The sequence below is a fragment of the Amblyraja radiata genome, chromosome 19 (assembly GCF_010909765.2).
Source record: "Amblyraja radiata isolate CabotCenter1 chromosome 19, sAmbRad1.1.pri, whole genome shotgun sequence".
Classification (NCBI taxonomy): domain Eukaryota; kingdom Metazoa; phylum Chordata; class Chondrichthyes; order Rajiformes; family Rajidae; genus Amblyraja; species Amblyraja radiata.
In genome coordinates, this window is record NC_045974.1 from 12412550 (window position 1) to 12431035 (window position 18486).

The 18486-nt window shown below is 43.3% G+C and overlaps 1 protein-coding gene across 2 annotated transcripts in view; it reads right to left on the reverse strand.

Annotated features, from left to right (window-relative positions):
* cntn1 (contactin 1) overlaps positions 1-18486 on the reverse strand; it is a 455514-nt gene that overhangs the window by 390520 nt on the left and 46508 nt on the right. For both annotated transcript variants that reach the window (XM_033037676.1, XM_033037678.1), the window contains exon 2: positions 8006-8058. The gene's annotated coding sequence lies outside the window, so the exon portion shown is untranslated. The remainder of the gene's footprint in view (positions 1-8005; positions 8059-18486) is intronic.

Sequence of the window (18486 nt, forward strand, 5' to 3'; positions counted from 1 at the left end):
TGGTCAAACGATGCTCACAAATGGCACCAGAAGTCCCACAATCCTGGGCAAAATTGCTTCACATAGCACTAACTCCATTTTTAACTTAAACTGCCAGATTGTTTCAGCAGCAAGCAGCCAGAAGATTATGATGACAATATGCAAGTGATGGGAGCGTGGTAAGTAGTAGTAGGAGACAGCAAGTGTGCAACCATGTTAAGGTGAATATCTTTGAAAACAATAGAAATGAAATCACAGGATGAAAGCCCTGCCCTCCAATGCTTAGCCCATCCCTTATTCCCAGGACAGGACTTCAGGTGTCTGAAGGAGGCTAAAGCTGGAGGTTGATGGAATCCAGATTTGTGTCTATTCGCCCTAATTTCTGTGGTTCTGAGCCAGAGGTGGGTCATTCTGGGCAAGTTCTCCTGTAATCCTCAAATGTCTAGTTCTATCAGGAACAGCTGTTCCCAAGTGCTTTTCTCTCCCTCTTTCATATACTGTATATATGTGACACTAAGTGAAAGTGAGAGTACATCATCTCCAAAGTGCTCGTTTCCATGGCTGCTTTCAAGTTTTAATTGCATTAAATGGAAAAAAGGTCAAGTTAGGTTAAGGAGACCATTTTTTGTGTCTATGTTGTTTTTGGGATACGGAGATAATTTGAACTTGGCAGTAAGGATAACAATAGAACACTTAGGCCAAAGAGTATCTAGGACCATGGCATAATTATATCTCCTCTGATATTTGAAGGGTAGATCTTTAACTCGCAATCTCGATTAAAACATTGGCAGAATAATGTGCAAGGGTACGAACTGAACTAACTAAATATTTCCTAGAGATAGAAGGCCATTTTGCCCCCAAGTCAGCTCACGGAATAACCTTATTTCTCACAAACTTTCCCTGTAACCTCTAGTGTTTCTTTCAACACCCTCCTGATTCGACCACTCACCTGCACTCTTGGGGCAATTCTCAGTAGCCAATGAAACTGCCAACCAATATGTCTTTGAAAAATTGGAAGTGGAGCACTTGATAGGAACTCACGCAATCACAGGAAGAACCTGCAAAATGCAGACATCATCGAAGGTCAGGTTGGAAGCCGGGCGGATGGAACTGTGAGGCAGCAGCTCTACTGGCTTAGCCGCCGTTGAAATTGGCCCATATCCAACTGGCTACTTTAATCATGGACTGATCGATATAATTGATATTATGATCACTGCTTCCTGGATATTCCCTCAGTGATGTAACTCCATTTAACTTGACTCACTGCCTAAAACCAAATCAGCCAAGTGATACAGAGATGCTTAGGAGGTGAATTGAGGGAAACTGCTGACCCAGTAAGAAATTGTTGGAAATTGGATGAGCTGGAGATAATGAGGGCAGGGCTAATGGGTAGAATTTACACTGGTTGGATGGGAGTAGTGAAGAGCCACCAAGATTATGCTGGATTTCAACTATCCACATACTTATTTAAGATAATGCGATAAAAAGCTACCTACATAATCATTGGGACTGTAATGGATGGAAGCATGTTATTGGAGACATTAATAGGATGAAATCCATTTTTGCTCTTTTACTCAATAAATGGTTAAATGGGAGTAGTAAAAAAGCTGGGAAAAGAGGAAACCAAAGAGATGGGGACAAGGGGGTAAGTTAGGGCCTGGATATCAAAGTGTGATTAACAGAGATAGAAAGTAATAAAATTATTCATGTACAGAATGCTGGCCTTCACATACGGAGAGCTGGAATACAAGTTTTTCCAACGAGAAACGTCTGCAGTTGCCTTTGGTGCAATTCATGCATTGCACCACCAGGATACAATACGGCAAGGTCGCTCCATGTTGGCACCATGGGAGATACTGCACCAGAACGTGATAGAAGACAGCGCCATCACAAGGCAGCTGATGGGTACTGCAGATATTTGCTTTATTTCCAGGCAAAATTTCATCAGCATCAACAAAGGTGCATTTCAAAAGAATGCACATGAAATTGAAGTAATAAATTAAAGTGCAGGAAAATTAACTGACTTAATGCCTGACAAGCACAATTATTGCTTCTGATATAAGACAAGTGGTCCTGCATGCAGCCTGCAAAATGTCGCTTCTCTCCGGCACTATTATTTTTAATGAGAGGTTTCTGTCACTGAGTAGTCAATGTCTTGCACAGTGTGTGCAACTTATGTATTGTATGTTTTTCTGTGCTGAATGTCTAAATGCCTGTGATGATGCTGCAAGTTTTCCATTACCCCTTTACCTCACCGCACTGGTGCATGTGAACTAAACTCATTTGAAAAATGGATGAAGTGCATGGAGGTGTTAATAAAACCTATGTAGCCCCAAGAAAAGGAATGCTGTAGATAAGCCAAAATCAAATACTTCAAACTTTTAACTTCCTATTCAACAACACCAACATCAAGATACTTCGAGTCATAGTGTTGCAGTATGGAAACAAGCCCTTTGGCCCAAATTGCCCACACCAGCCAACGTGTCCCAGCTAACTTCCTTCCACATTCCTTAAGATAAAGAAATTTCAAATCACTTTATATTGGTTCAGTGTTTTCAACACAAAGAGACTACTGATTTCATGACACGGCTGCAAGGTTTGATATAAGAGTTCCACTGAGATAGTTAGAGCACAATAGTTATTCACAACAGAAACTGCTCCCATTAAAATCATTTCTTTGTTGTGGCTAAATTGGTTTCTCCTCCTTATGAGACCCTGATCTAATAAAAATGTGCAGCTGATCCCAACATTGCTCTTATTCCCAAAATCATCTCACTATCAAATTTACTGGGGCATGTCTGCAGGAAATTATATCCTTCAATGCCTCCAAGTGTCCTTTGATTGCCAGTTTCCTTTATGACCAACATAGACATGCCATTTATTGAACACAGGTTGACAAGGAAGTTTGACCTCTGTTTCTGCACCAATTAAAACCCTTGCAGGAATGCAATCCATTCATAGATCAAGGAATGAATGTACTGAGTTTGAATCCATTAAAGAAAAAATTGAACTGCTATCAGGAAGACTCTCCTCACAAAGAGGGATCAATACATTGAATCAATTTCCAGCTTGGACTGGGAGATAAGTACATGCATCTGACAATGGGATGGGTATTGGATGTTGGAGAAAGGATGTATAATTGTAGAATTATCCTATATGGCTGAGCTCAGATAAGCCAATGGCCTCATTGATCATTGACCATCATAGGCATCATGGTCAAGCACAATTTGCAAAACAACTGCACCAATCAGTAGAAACCAGTCCTTGCATCATTTCTGTGCTGTACAACTCTATGAGAGTACAGTCCGTTTCTGTCGCTATATTGCGTATGTTCTTACAACGTAGGAGGCCAAGTTAATGTTGGCTCTTTGAGCATTCCCATCAATGCAATTTACCCACTTATTTTCCTGTAATTCATTCGCTCTTGTGAGGGAGAGACCTCAGATGGCCTCATGTCATCAGGTACCCTCCTTCCACCCAGAAACACGAGGGGTAATTTAACTGACCCGCACATCCATTTGTTGTGGCTTGGGAGGAAACCAGAGCATCCAGGGGAATCTCACGCAGTCACGTTGAGAAAGTGCAAAGTTTGCACAGAGAAGACCCAAAGTCATGATTGACCCAGGTCACTGGAGCAATGCAGCAGCAACACCAACGACTGTATCACATGGTCATAAAGTCATTTGCAACATAAATATAAGTAAATGGAAAGTTTAGAGCAGTAACCGAGAGATCACAAATTGGGAGCAAAATAAACTGCTGGAGGAACTCAACAGCTCAGGCAGAAATTGTGAAAAGAAATGGGCAATCGACTTTTTGTGTCGAGACCCTTCATCTGTGCTTCAGGATACTTGGTTCATCGGATGTACTCTCTTGATAGTTTGTTTTTTTACAAACAAATGCATGGTAAAGGAGATTGAAGGAAAAAAGGTTTACATGTAAAACAACGCAGCTAACTTAATCATTTGATTGAATAACACACCTAACTTACAGCATGTAATTTGATATTATCCTTTCAACAGGAACATGCTGAAGGAAAAAAGAAAATGCCATTAAGAGCCTCAAGGAAATTAAAAAAATTAAACCATGTCTCTGTAAAGAAAAAATAAAATTTACTATATATTATAGGAAATCAGGCTGGCAATCACTCCCAATAGGATATGAACACTGATTAGATTCCTGTAGCTTGTATTAAAACATGTCCAAGAGTAACTTTATTTTAGAAGAATTTTGTATGTAGTGCACATAAGCAATGAAATTCCTCGATATATATTCAATCTTGGGTTCTCATTAGATCAGAGTCTCCCGAAGGCAGGTGGTGCAGGGAAACTCCCACCTTGTATCTTGGTAGTTTATTTAGATGTACTGTAATACCTTTGCTTCAAAATTAATTAAATCACTTTCAATCTTTAAACATAACATTACAACCCCAAGACCCATCAACAACCAGATCCTCATTTAACCCTTTCTCATCGAACAATACTTTATCTAACATAGTGTGCTCCTGCAATAATTTCTCAATATACTGATTGAAAAAAACATACTTTAAACACTCCGTGAATTTACCTTCACACTATTACAGCTCAGTTCGCTGTCTGAATCTGTATACTTATTAAAGCTTCTACAACTATTGCATTATCTTTTTTACTTGTAACAACTTTGAGCTGACCTTTGCAAGAGTGAAGGTCAATAACCTAAGGTACACATAAATCCTGGAGAAACTCAGCGGGTGCAGCAACATCTATGGAGCGAAGGAAATAGGCAACGTTTCCGGCCAAAACCCTTCTTCAGACTCAGGAGGGTTTCGGCCCGAAACGTTGCCTATTTCCTTCGCTCCGTAGACGCTGCTGCACCTGCTGAGTTTCTCCAGCATTTTTGTGTACCTTCAATTTTCCAGCATCTGCAGTTCCTTCTTAAACACAAGGTCAATAACCTGTTGATTTCCTTACTGCACTGTCCTGATACTCTGACAAATGAAAGACCAGTATTTATTTCAAAACTTCCACGACCTTAGGACACAGTAATAAGCCTGACTGAGGAATTTCTGAAATGTACTCAGGAAGCAAAGCAGCCAATTCATGCTCAGGAAACTCACATAGAATGTAACACAACTAATGATCAAAGACGAAATGAAATCGAAAAATGCTGAAACATGCAGATCAGACATTATTTGCACAAAGGAAGCAGAGTTAAAGGTCTTTCATCAGAACTGTTGAGGGATCTTCTTATCGGGGCCACATCACAAGTTTAGAAATTGTTCAGCCAGAGCTGAACACACTTCTCGGCATCTTCCAACAATGGCATCTTGCGCTTCTTGTGCGTAGTGGTGGAAAGATTAGTGGAAACAGAGCCGTGGCGTGAACACTCTTTCCTTGACCCCTGTTGAGGGATAAAGGACTACCAGAAAATCTTTCCTGCTCACCTTAAAGAAGTCAGATTTATCTTTCACATCCACCAGTGAGGGCAGAGGTCTCATGTCCGAGACGAGATGCGTCAGTCTGCCAAGCTATCAGGCGAGATTTGACATTCCTGTCCACAGTGCTGGAGAATTGCTCTCACAATCCGACTCAGATTGTAGAATGCTATGACCTGATTCCTAGATGACAGCTCCTCTCAGAGGCAAGGGATGTGTCTGCTGTGCTTGCCTGATGTTTGCTAAAGTACAGACTGACAGTATGTGACCGTTTGATGGTCCACATGATAGAACACATTTCACTGACTCCCTCGTCAACCAAAAAGCATTTGACATAACACAAATTACAACATTTTATTTTTCTGCTGGGTTGATGAAATTGGAAAATTACAAACAAATGAAAACAAATTTAGAAATGATAAGATGCTAAAGGCTGAGCATGAGGCATGTTCTAACTGAACTCTTTATTAAAGTCCCTTTCCCTGACTGTACAATACATTTTAAAGAAAGGTCAACCTTCCAATCGACCTTTGAAAACACTGACACCTTTTTAGTGTGTTGCAGAAGAAAGGAATGACAACTTCAAAGATATTGTTCATCAGCTCCCGGAGACAGGAAGCAAGTAGGGGCATTCGGATGGGAGACACTTTCTGCAGATCATCGCACATGAAAGTGTTAGTTATTTTTTGTAAGTGCACCAAGTCATCTGATGTATTAGTACTGCACTGAAAATGCAATTTTAGTTTACTTTAGAGATGAATGAATGAGTTTATTGGCCTAGTATTCACATGCAAGGAATTTGCCTTGGTGCTCCGCCCACAAGTGACAACATGACATATAGTGACAGTAAATAACTGTAACACATAATACATGAAACATTAATAATAAAACATTATTGATTAAATATGAGAATTAAATAAAATACCAGAGCAAAAGGAGGCTACAGATTTTTGGTTATTGAGTAGAGCTGCTACTCATGGAAAAAAGCTGTTTTTATGTCTGGCTGTGGCAGCTTTGACAGTCTGGAGTGGCCTTCCAGAGGGAAGTGATTCAAAGAGATACAACATAGAGACAGGCTCTTCGGCGCATCGTGCCAACCAGCAATCACCTGTACACTGTCCTACACACAGGGACAATTTACAATTTTTACTGAAGCCAACTAACCTACAAACCTCTATGTCTTTGGAGTGTGGGAGGAAACCGCAGCACCCAGAAAAAGAGCACATGTTCACAGGGATATGGACAAACTCTGTACGGGCAGCACCCATAATCAGGATCGAAGTCGGGTCCCTGGCGCAGGAAGATAGCAACTCTATTATTGCGCCACCCGTACTGCCTATCTCTTCTCCCATTTTACACAGGCACCATCTCTGTTCAGTCTTTGGAGTCCATAACGAACTAGAATCACCCATAAACTATTTTATTCCAGATTCGCATCCCACACACTAGGGGCAATTTATAGAAGCCAATTAATCTACAAATCTGTATGTCTTTGGAATGTGGGAGGACACATGTGGGAGGTGCATCCGGAGAAAGGCCATGCGGTCACAGGGAGAAGGTACAAACTCTGTACAGACAGCACCCGTAGTCAGGATCGAACTGGATCTCTGGCGCTGTAAAGCAGCAATTCTATTGCTGGGCTACAGTGCTGCCTTGATAACGCAAAGGGAAGCTACCCAGTTGGTTTCAAGAAACTGGGCTGGGACCTGCTCAGGAAGATTCTCCTTCCAGAGAAATGAGAGTAAAAATCCCAAAGATTCCACCCAAAATGCAGGATTCCTTATTCCACCCAGATTGCGGCACACCTTATTGTACTCTACTGTATATGCATGGTTGGAATTCCTGGCGACTCACTGCAGCGGGATCCAGAACGAAAACTATGGACTTCACAATCCATGCCGAAACCTAGATTTTTGTTTTATTTTATTTTTCCGTCCAAATTCAATGTAAAAAGATATGCGATTTATTTTCTCAGCATATGTATGGAGTTTTATAATAAATATACTAAAAAGTGAAATTTAAATGAACAGTCATATCCCGCCTGGGTAATCTACAACGCCATGGTGTGAACGCTGAATTTTCCAATTACAGCTAATCCTTACCTCCTGTGTTACCACTCTCTCTCTCTCTCATTCCGATCCAGACCCATGCTCCCATTTTTGTCCCATTTCCCATACTCCCAGCTAGGGCACCCCCCATATACCTTTCTTGGTGCCATACTTTTGTGCCCCTGCTTATCATTCAGCCTCTATCTTCACCTTTGCCACTCCCCCTACAAACTGCCTTTACCTCCCCTCGTCTGCTTCCACATCCTCTACCTGCATCTGTCGCCCAACTCCATCCATCCACCCCCCCCCCCCATCCATCATCACATAGCTCCTCGGACCAGCTATCACCTACTGATCCCAGTCTCATTCCTCCCCCATCTACCTTCAATCTTCACTTGTTTTGCTAATGCGGGGGCTCAACCCAAAACATCACCAATTCCTTCCCCTCCAGCCCCCTCCCCAACAACACACAGCCCTCTCCCCAAACCTCACACACCCCACCCCCACCACAGATGCTACTTGGCCTGTAATGTTCTTTTGGTGTTTGTTTTTGACCGGCTCTTACCGGAGTCAATGGAAGGAAAGCGTTCAGATCTTGAAGGTTGGTGCCTCAGAAATCTGTGGGTGAATGAAGAAAATCACTTGAAGGCAGCTGAATGAAAGGACAAACTGGCCAACCACAGACATTGTGAATGAGCAAATAAACCACAGTTGTCAAACTAGATTTGATAGAGCAATAAATTTAACAATTGTTAAGAGTCTGCCCACTGGCAAATAACCTGAAGTGGAGGAGGAGGCAGTTCAATCAGTAACTTGCACAAATTGGCCAATTAATCACAGGCTTCGTTCTGTACTTTCAAAACAACAACTAGCATACAGAGATCAGAAAAGGGTCCAAAGGAAAGTGACGAGGCTGCTGGGGATCTGGTTAATATTTCTGACTGGACATATACGCTGGCACCCACCCACCCAGGACATGCCTATAACAGATTAATCACGCACGTAAAGCAGTCTGTAATAAAAAGGAATTGCAAATGCTGGTATTTAACAAAGACAGGCACAAGATGCTGGTGCAACTCAGCGGGTCAGGCAGCATCTCTGGAGAAAGTGGGCAAGTAACGTTTCGGGTTGGGATCCTTCTTCAGACTCGGATTCAGGTAAAGCACTCTCCCATCATTCTACTTCAGTCCCAGCTTTTCAACAGAATAATCAACTGCATCAATGTAACACCTTCCACACTTGTCTTCGTAATAGTCTCTTGAGGACAGACTGTTGGTTGCTTTTTACTCTAGACTTGCATTAAGCCCAGGCATACTTATTTCGGTAACTTAATTCCTAGGTTTATGACACGCCTCTCGAACCAACCAGTCCATACTGTTGTCCATACTCCACAAGCATCCTCTATTCTCTATAGGGTGATTTCACGAAAGGTCACTGGAGCGCAAATCCCCACTCACGTGACCGAAATTTTTAACTGGGGGACAAGCGTCACTTCCGGTACATGTTAGTGGATGGGAAAACACGCACTTTCACACCCGTTAAAAACATCGCAAACGGCCAGTTTTTGAGCTGCAATTAAGTGAGCCAGTCGGGGTGACCGTGAGGAACAGCTACCTAAATTTACAGTCCAAAAAAAAGATAGAAACTAAGGTAAATACAAGAGCGAGCTGAAGGTGTAAAAAAGGCGGAAGTGCTAGCGGACTTTTTTCTTGGAGATTTAAAGATCCAAAATATCGGGAATTATCGCGTTTGCTCGCTGCATTTCATCAAAAGTGGCATTATTGACTTTTTATCTTTATTCATTTGTTATATGAAAAGTATTAAAAGTTAGAAACCCGTCAGTAAAATTGCAAAATCGCCCATGGTTCTCGGGTGGGTTTTAACATGCAAAATGAAAACGCTTCTGAAGCTCCATTTAGCATTTAAATAATCGTAAGCTTGCATCTCAGTAAAATTGATTTCCAAACGCATTGAGAGTTTACGATTATTTAAATGGTAAACATAGCTTCAGAAGCGTGTTCATTTTGCATGTTAAAACCCACCCGAGAACCATGGGCGATTTTGCAATTTTACTGACGGATTTCTAACTTTTAAAACTTTTCATATAACAAATGAATAAAGATAAAAAGTCAATAATGCCTTACTTTTGATGAAATGCAGCGAGCAAACGCGATAATTCCCGATATTTTGGATCTTTAAATCTCCAAGAAAAAAGTCCGCTAGCACTTCCGCCTTTTTTACACCTTCAGCTCGCTCTTGTATTTACCTTAGTTTCTATCTTTTTTTTGGACTGTAAATTTAGGTAGCTGTTCCTCACGGTCACCCCGACTGGCTCCGTTAATTGCAGCTCAAAAACTGGCCGTTTTCGATGTTTTTAACGGGTGTGAAAGTGCGTGTTTTCCCATCCACTAACATGTACCGGAAGTGACGCTTGTCCCCCAGTTAAAACTTTCGGTCACGTGAGTGGGGATTTACGCTCCAGTGACCTTTCGTGAAATCACCCTATAGTTATCGGTGCTTGCTATCATCTATTCCCCTCTCATTCTCCCAAATTCTCCTCACAATGCATCTGTGCCACTTGCTCAACCATCGCAAGGCAGTGGGTGGCCCTTTCTCACTTTATCCATGAGAAATCTTTCACAGTTCCCTTCTGATTATTTTGGTGACCGTCTTACATCAAGGTTCAGTGCTATCACACACATGGAAACATTCCCCGTGTCCACTTCATAAAAATCCATAATTTGGATGATCTCTATTAGGGTACTATTCATCTCTTCCCACTCAAGAGACACAATCTGTTCATCCTTTCCTGATATATAAATATATATGCAGGAGGTGCAGAAGTGACCAAATACTTAGCTCCACACTGCATATAAAACAGCTATTTATGGGTGGTACAGACATCAAAACACTTCACCGCTGGAATCATTTGAGATTTTTCTTTCCCTTATAATTAACATTATCTCTTTTCAACAGCTGGTCTTTATTCCATGGGTTTAACTCTTTCTCGTGAAATCCCAGTGTAATTTTGTGCCAGAGGGAAAATTAAGTGCAAGGTTATAAGACTGCAGCTACCACTTTTACTTGCAATTCTGCTTTTTATTCTCTTCCCCCACAGAGCAGAGAACTGTGCAGATGATACCAGCAGGAAGTATCTGGATGTAAAGCCCATGCTGGGCAAGCTTGACAGATTAGTCAGTCTCCTGCCAAGTGCAGGGTACGAGAAATCAAACTGCAATTGAGCAAAGGACTTTTAATTTAGGGGAGCACAGTGATCTATCTCAGTGCTCTATTTTAATCATCTGGTTAACTCAGAACACAGCTTGGGCTGCTGATGTCCAGCAAGCCAGGAAAATAATTTTTCATCTATTGACAGGGTGCAGAAGTATTTGGTCACTTCTGCACCCTTTCTTTCAATAAGTGATAATTTAATGTGATAATATTAGGAAAGGATGAACAGATTGTGTCTTTTGAGTGGGAAGAGGTGAAGGGTACCCCAACGGAGATCATCCAAATTATGGGTTTTCATGAATTGGACACGGGGAATGTTTCCATGTGTGGGATAGCACCGAATGCCAGGGGCATTTATTGCTGGTCCTTCAGAATGTGAGGAGTCATGTTCTCTAACTGGCATTCATAGTTCTGTTAAATTAGGAATGTCATTTTTTTTTAACATGCAACCTCAGGTGTGGTAAACATACAGAATTTCCAAGTCAGGATTGTGCAAAATTAGGAGAAAATCTTGGAGGCAGTGGCATCCAATGCTCCTGCACTTCTGGACGGTTCTGTTGGAACATATTTTGTAGGGGTTACTAACGGCACCCATGGTGTGCTAGTGGTACCAGGAGTGGACGCTGGTGGGTGGGAGTTAATCAAGCAAACTGCCCAACCAGTGTTTTTGAAGCAGCAGTCAAAGTGAAGAGAAAAACATTCCAACAATCCTGTCTGTTTGGCAATGAAGATATAGGGGTGGTACAGTGCACAGCGGTAGAGTTGTTGCCTTACAGCACCAGAGACCTGGGTTTGATCCTAACTACGGGTGCTGTCTGTACGGTTTGTATGTTCTCCCTGTGACCGTGTGGGTTTTCACCGAGTCGGGTTTCCTCCCACACTCCAAAGACGTACAGGTTCATAGGCTACTTTGTAAGATATTATTGAACATAACATGGCATTAAATGAGAAAGTAAATAGATGTTTGAAAATAATAAATTGCTTCCTCTTTTCATCCAATCCAAAGGGTCAATTTCTGTGTTGCCAATTGCAGCAATTAGCACTGGGATTAGTATGCAACTATGCGCGTTTATGCCGAACTGATTTAAATTGTAGAATTACACGCAGGAAACATACTCACCACTTGCTCCCCTGGTGTTGAACGCAAGTATTGGGGAGCTGAGGCTCCCTCAACTGTGCACCTTTTCTCTACAATCAGAAAGACTGGAACTAAAAATTAAAGAAAATCTAAGAGCAAGTGGAGGGATTTTGGGTAGTACTAATAGAGCCGAGGTTTCAGAGCTCCAAAAACCCAGGTTCAATCCTGGAATCCAGAGACAGACACAAAACGCTGGAGTAACTCAGTGGGTCAGGCAGCGTCACTGGAGAAAAGGAACAGGTGACGTTTCAGGTCGAGACCCTTCTTCAGACCACCAAAGCTGTCTGCATGGAATCTGCACATTCTCCCTGCAGCTACCCAGGTGTTCCTTGGGTGCTTTGGTTCCGTTCCACTTTGGTTCTCTTCCGCACTCCTGTTTCCTTCTGCATCCCATGGCAGATGCAGTTTAGTAGATTAAGTGGCTGACATAAGCGGCTCAAGTATGTAGATGAGATGTAGAATCTAGAGAGACTTGATGGGATTGTGGGGAAAATAAAACGGGAGTAAACAGATCTTGATCTGCACAACCTTGGTGGGTTGAAGGCCCACGTTTGTGGTGTATGAAGTTAAATATATCCGAAATACTACCAGCTTCCAAATAACAAATAGTCCATACTCGTGCAGAGATATCTGATAATGAAATGCATAGCAACAGATGCAAGTTGGGCTAATGGTTATGCCTGAAAATTAGCTAATTTTCAATGCTATCAGGAGCCAGTAGGGTGACACATTCAATCGAAACTATTGCTGCTGGATCTCAGGTTCTTAATTTGAAGTTTATTAGGAGATAATTTTGGAGTGTGCCCCTTATACCTGTTGAGGTTATCTAACACATCCTCCATTCATCCTGTCAGATTATTGGTCCAATTCATCATCATTAATGTGGCAATATAATACTTAGGTTCACATATGGTTCTAAGCATCTGGTCTCTACAGTATTAGTTGATTTTAAAAAGGCTACAATAATGAGTTGATGGAGTACAAAAATAATTGAAAGTGGGTGGACAGTTTAAACAAGCTGCTAATACACAGAATCCTTAGTTTCATAAACAGAGGATTACACTACAAAAGACAGGAAATCATACTAAACCACATTAAAGCAAGTTCAGTTCCAGCTGCCACGTGTAACTAAATTCGTACACTGCTCATAAAGAGAGGTGGGACGATACAGAACCGAAGATTGAAATTATATCAACAGCGAGGGATCAGTCACATGGATAAAGTGGGATTCATCTCCTTCAAGTAAAGTTGGCAGTTAAAAATAAAATGTCACCGCTGGCTGAATTGTCAATAGCCAGGCAGCTGCGATTTAAGTTGCTTTTATATTTATACTAGACCAAGTGCAGACCCGTTGGGTCTGTATCCCCAACGGCGTATGCGGGGGGAGGGGGCTGCGGCATCACACTCACATTAACCACCCCCCAAACACACAGGTGGGGGGAGGGGGATGAGAAGAGGGAGGGAGCGGAGGAGGAGGAAACGGGACAGATTTGGGAGGGAAAGGAGAGCGGAATAGGGGGTGAGAGAGGGGGATGGGGAGAGAGATGTGAGGGAGGGGGGATGGGGAGGGAGGGAGGGGGAGAGGGGTGGGGGGAGAGAGGGGAAAGAGTGGGGAGGGAGAGTGGAGGGGGAAGGGGGGAGAGGTGGAAGAGTGGGGAGGGAGGAGGAGAGGGGTAGGGGGAGTGATGGAAGGGACAGAGGGGTAGGAGGAAGGGGGCGGGTGGAGAGAGGGAAGGGGGTGGGGTAGAGAGGGAAGGGGGGTGGGGAGAGAGGGATGGGTGGGAGAGGGAGAGGGGTGATGAGAGGGAAACATAGAAACATAGAAATTAAGTGCAGGAGTAGGCCATTCGGCCCTTTGAGGCTGCACAACCATTCAATATGATCATGGCTGATCATTCAACTCAGTATCCTGTACCTGCCTTCTCTCCATACTCCCTGATCCCTTTAGCCACAAGGGCCACATCTAACTCCCTCTTAAATATAGCAAATGAACTGTCCTCAACTACCTTCTGTGCCAGTGAATTCCAGAGATTCACCACTCTCTGTATGAAAAATTCTTTTCTCATCTCAGTCATAAAAGATTTACCCCTTATCCTTAAACTGTGATCCCCTTTTTCTGGACTTCCCCAACATCTGGAACAATCTTCCTGCATCTAGCCTGTCCAACCCCTTAAGAATTTTGTACGTTTCTATAAGATCCGCCCTCAATCTTCTAAATTCTAGCATGTACAAGCCGAGTCTATCCAGTCTTTCTTCATATGAAAGTCCTGACATCCCAGGAATCAGTCTGGTGAACCTTCTCTGTACTCCCTCTATGGCAACGATGTCTTTGAGCATTGGGCATTGTGACATCACACGATGGAACGTTCACCAGGTGCTGGTGCTCCTGCAAAGACATATGTAAATGATTCCATTCCGATTGGGCATCTGTGAGCATAGGGCATTGTGACATCACACGATGGAACATTCACCATTGGCTGGGGCTCCTGCAAAGGCATATGTAAATGGATCCATTCCGATTGGACATCTGTGAGCATCAGGCATTGTGACATCACACGATGGAAGTTCACCAGGGGCTGGTGCTGATTCTATGGGTGAGAAGCCAGTTTATTTTTGAAATATTGGGGGGGGGGAGAAGGATTTGATTAAAAACGTGTACTTAAACACGACGAAATGTAATGAGGAGCGGATACTTAGAAAGAAAAGTGAAATCTCTACCGAATTGGAAAAGATGTCGGCTATTCTGCGTCTGGTTTCGGAGTTGCAGGGAATCAAAGGAAGAAAGGCGGCCGGCAGCCGTCCATGTAAATGGATCCATTCCGATTGGACATCTGCGAGTATTGGGCATTGTGACATCACACGATGGAACGAATCAAAAGGCAGAAAGGCAGCGGGACGGCAGGCACAGTTTTATATATTAACTAGACCAAGTGCAGACCCGTTGGGTCTGTTTCCCCAACGGCGTTTGCGGGGGGGGGGGGGGGGGGGGGGGGCTGAGGGCTGAGGCATCACACTCACATTAACCACCCCCCAAACACACAGGTGGGGGGAGGGGGGGTGAGAAGAGGGGAGGGAGGGGAGAGGAGGAGGATGAAACGGGACAGATTTGGGAGGGAAAGGAGAGCGGGGTAGGGGTGAGAGAGGGGGAGGGAGGGGAGGAGGGAGAGAGGGGGAGGGAGGGGAGGAGGGAGGGAAGAGGAGAGGGGTTGGTGGAGAGAGTGGAAAGAGTGGGGAGGGAGAGTGGAGGGGGAAGGGGGGAGAGATGTGGGGGGAGGGATGGGGACGGAGAGGAGGAGGGAGGGGTAAGAGTGTGGAGGGAGGGGGAAGAGAGTGGAGGGAGGGGGAGAGAGGTGGGGGGAGAGGGGGGAAAGAGTGGGGAGGGATAGTGGGAGGGGGAGAGGTGGAAGAGTGGGGAGGGTCAGAGGGGTAGGGGGAAGGGGTGTGGGGGGAGAGGGAGGGGGAAGGGAGGGGAAAAGGGTGGGGTGAGGGAGAGAAGTGGAAGAGTGGGGAGGGAGGGGTAGGAGGAGTGGTGGAAGAGGGACAGAGGGGTAGGGGGAAGGGGGCGGGGGAGAGAGGGAAGGGGATAGGGTAGAGAGTGAAGGGGGGTGGGGGAGAGAGGGATGGGTGGGAGAGGGAGAGGGGTGTGAAGAGGGAAACTTAGAAACATAGAAATTAGGTGCAGGAGTAGGCCATTCGGACCTTCGAGCCTGCACCTCCAGTCAATATGATCATGGCTGATCATCCAACTCAGTATCCTGTACCTGCCTTCTCTCCACACCCCCTGATCCCATTAGCCACAAGGGCCACATCTAACTCCCTCTTAAATATAGCCAATGAACAGGCCTCAACTAACTTCTGTGGCAGTGAATTCCAGAGATTCACCACTCTCTGTGTGAAAAATGTTTTTCTCATCTCGGTCCTAGAAGATTTCCCCCTTATCCTTAAACTGTGACCCCTTGTTCCGGACTTCCCCAACATCGGTTTCTATAAGATCCCCCCTCAATCTTCTAAAATCTAGCGAGTACAAGCCGAGTCTATCCAGTCTTTCTTCATATGAAAGTCCTGACATCTCAGGAATCAGTCTGGTGAACCTTCTCTGTACTCCCTCTATGGCAAGAATGTCTTTGAGCATTGGGCATTGTGACATCACACAATGGAACGTTCACCATGGGCTGGGGCTCCTGCAAAGGCATATGTAAATAAATCCATTCCGATTGGACATATGTGAACATTGGGCATTGTGACATCACACGATGGAACGAATCAAAAGGAAGAAAGGCAGCCGGCAGCCGGACGGACGGACGGCAGTCGGCAGCCACAGACAGACAGACAGACAGACAGACAGACAGACAGACAGACAAATAGATAGATGTACATCATCTGAAAGGCCAACACTTATCCTAACGAGACTCTGACCAAAGTGACTTGCAGTCCAATTTGAGATGTCAATGTGGAATCAACCACATTGCTGTGGGTTCAGAATAGCTTAAAGACTAAATCAAGTCCATGGAAGAATGCTTATGAATCACATGGGTCTTCACAACCAGCTGGTACTTTTCCAGTTATCATTACTAAGACTGGACTTAATTTTATTCGATCATTTAATTACTAGAATTTGAAATCTGCCAAACTCTGGGCAAGTAGCACTCACTCAATTTTACTTTATCTGAGCAAACAGAATCGGGCAACACAGTGGCACAGCGGTAGAGTTGCTACTTTACAGCACCAGAGACCTGGGTTCGATTCTGACTAGGGTGCTGACTGTACGGAGTTTGTGCGTTCTCCGTTTGACTATGTAGGTTTTCTCCGGGTGCTCTAGGTTCCTCACACATTACAAAGATTTGCAGGTTTATAGGTTAAATGGCCTCTGTACCCCACAATTAAAATGTGGATTACGGAAATGTCGGAGACCCTATACTTAGAAAGAATTAGACTTGTCTTAATGGACAAACAAGATCTTTTCCATAAAATTTGGGCTCCATTCATTAACTATCTGAAGGGATAGATTGGCACAGCACGAGGACCCAGCTGAAACTTGAACTCAGGAATAGATGAAAAGCTATACTTTATAACCTACGAACCTATCTCCATTGATGTATTACAGGTAACCCATTCCACCTCCCTTGTTTTTCTGTTGCGTTTTTTTTTGCTTTCTTTTTTATTTGTAACTTTCTACCCTCTCTTTTTCCCTCTTTCTATAAAAAATAAAAACACTAGAAGCAGAAGTAATTGATAATGGAAAATTTTAATAATGTATGACTGATGTATATGAAAAGTTTTTTTTACTATAATATGTAACTACATTTTATAATATGTCTACTTCTAATAAATAAATTTTAAAAAAAATAAAAAAAATAAATAAATGGCCTCTGTAAATTGTCATTAATGTGTAAAATAGAACTAGTGTACAGATGATCGTTGGGCAGTGTGGACTGAAGGGCCAGTTTACATACTGTATCTTAAAAGTAAACAAGGTTGATGGACCAAACAATCCATTTTTATAGTGTTGTACGATTCAATGATTCATTTACTGTGCTCATCCAACTGGCCTCAATTTTGCTGAACTATGGGGAAGGAAAAATAATATGGGTTTTCACTTCACACCAAGAAAAAACAGTTGGACACCAGCAACACATGCCAAGTAGCACATAACAGGAGGCTGTCAAAGATCATAGAATCATAGTGTGTAGGAAGGAACTGCAGATGATTTACACCAAAGACAGACACAAAATCTGGTATAACTCAGCGCAACAGGCAGCATCTCTGGAGAGAAGGAATGGGTGAGGTCGGGTCGGGTCTGGTCAGGTCTGAAGAAGGGTCTCAAACTGAAACGTCACCAATGCCCTCTCTCCAGAGATCCCACTTAGTTACTCCAGCATTTTGTGTCTATTTTATGGAATCATACAGCAGGGAAACTGGCCCTTCAGCCCACTGTCCTAACCAAACACATAAATCCCAAACACTCACTTACATGAATCCTACATTCCCACGATCATCCCTCAACCTTCTACTGCTCACGTTCACACGTTGCGTGATTCAAAGCAGCTAAATAACATCCTAACCCACACCTTTGGGATGTGGAAGAAAACCGGAACACCCAGAGGAAGCCCACATGGTGACCCGAAGAACATGTAAACTCCCCACACACAGCACCAGGAGACAGAATCATACAGCATGGAAATAGGGCCTTCGGACCAACTTATCCATGCTGATCAAGATGTCTATCCAAGATAGTCACATTTGGCTGTGTATCCCTCAAAGCCTTTCACCAGAGATCATTTGACTAAAACTTTGAAATTACCATTCTACTAGCTGCACCACACCATACCCTATACAGTCAAATCATGTTCACAAATAATACAGCCAGCTATACTGGGCATCATATGAAAGGCAAATCACGTCTGGCTAATTTAACAATTATTTCAGAATGCACCTATTCAAATAGTGAGGGAGAACCAATTAATGTGGATTTTCAGCAGGCTTTCGATGAGGAGGATGGTTTACAAGGTCAAAGCACATCAAATTGGGGGTAATAGACTGAAGAGTTAAATTAAAAATTGAAAATAGTAGAATAAACAGAGTCCCCGCAAATGTAAGGCAGAAGGTATATGTTATGTTGTTGTAAGGCAGCAAAAGCTAACATGATATGCCAATTTAATTGCCATATTTGAATACAT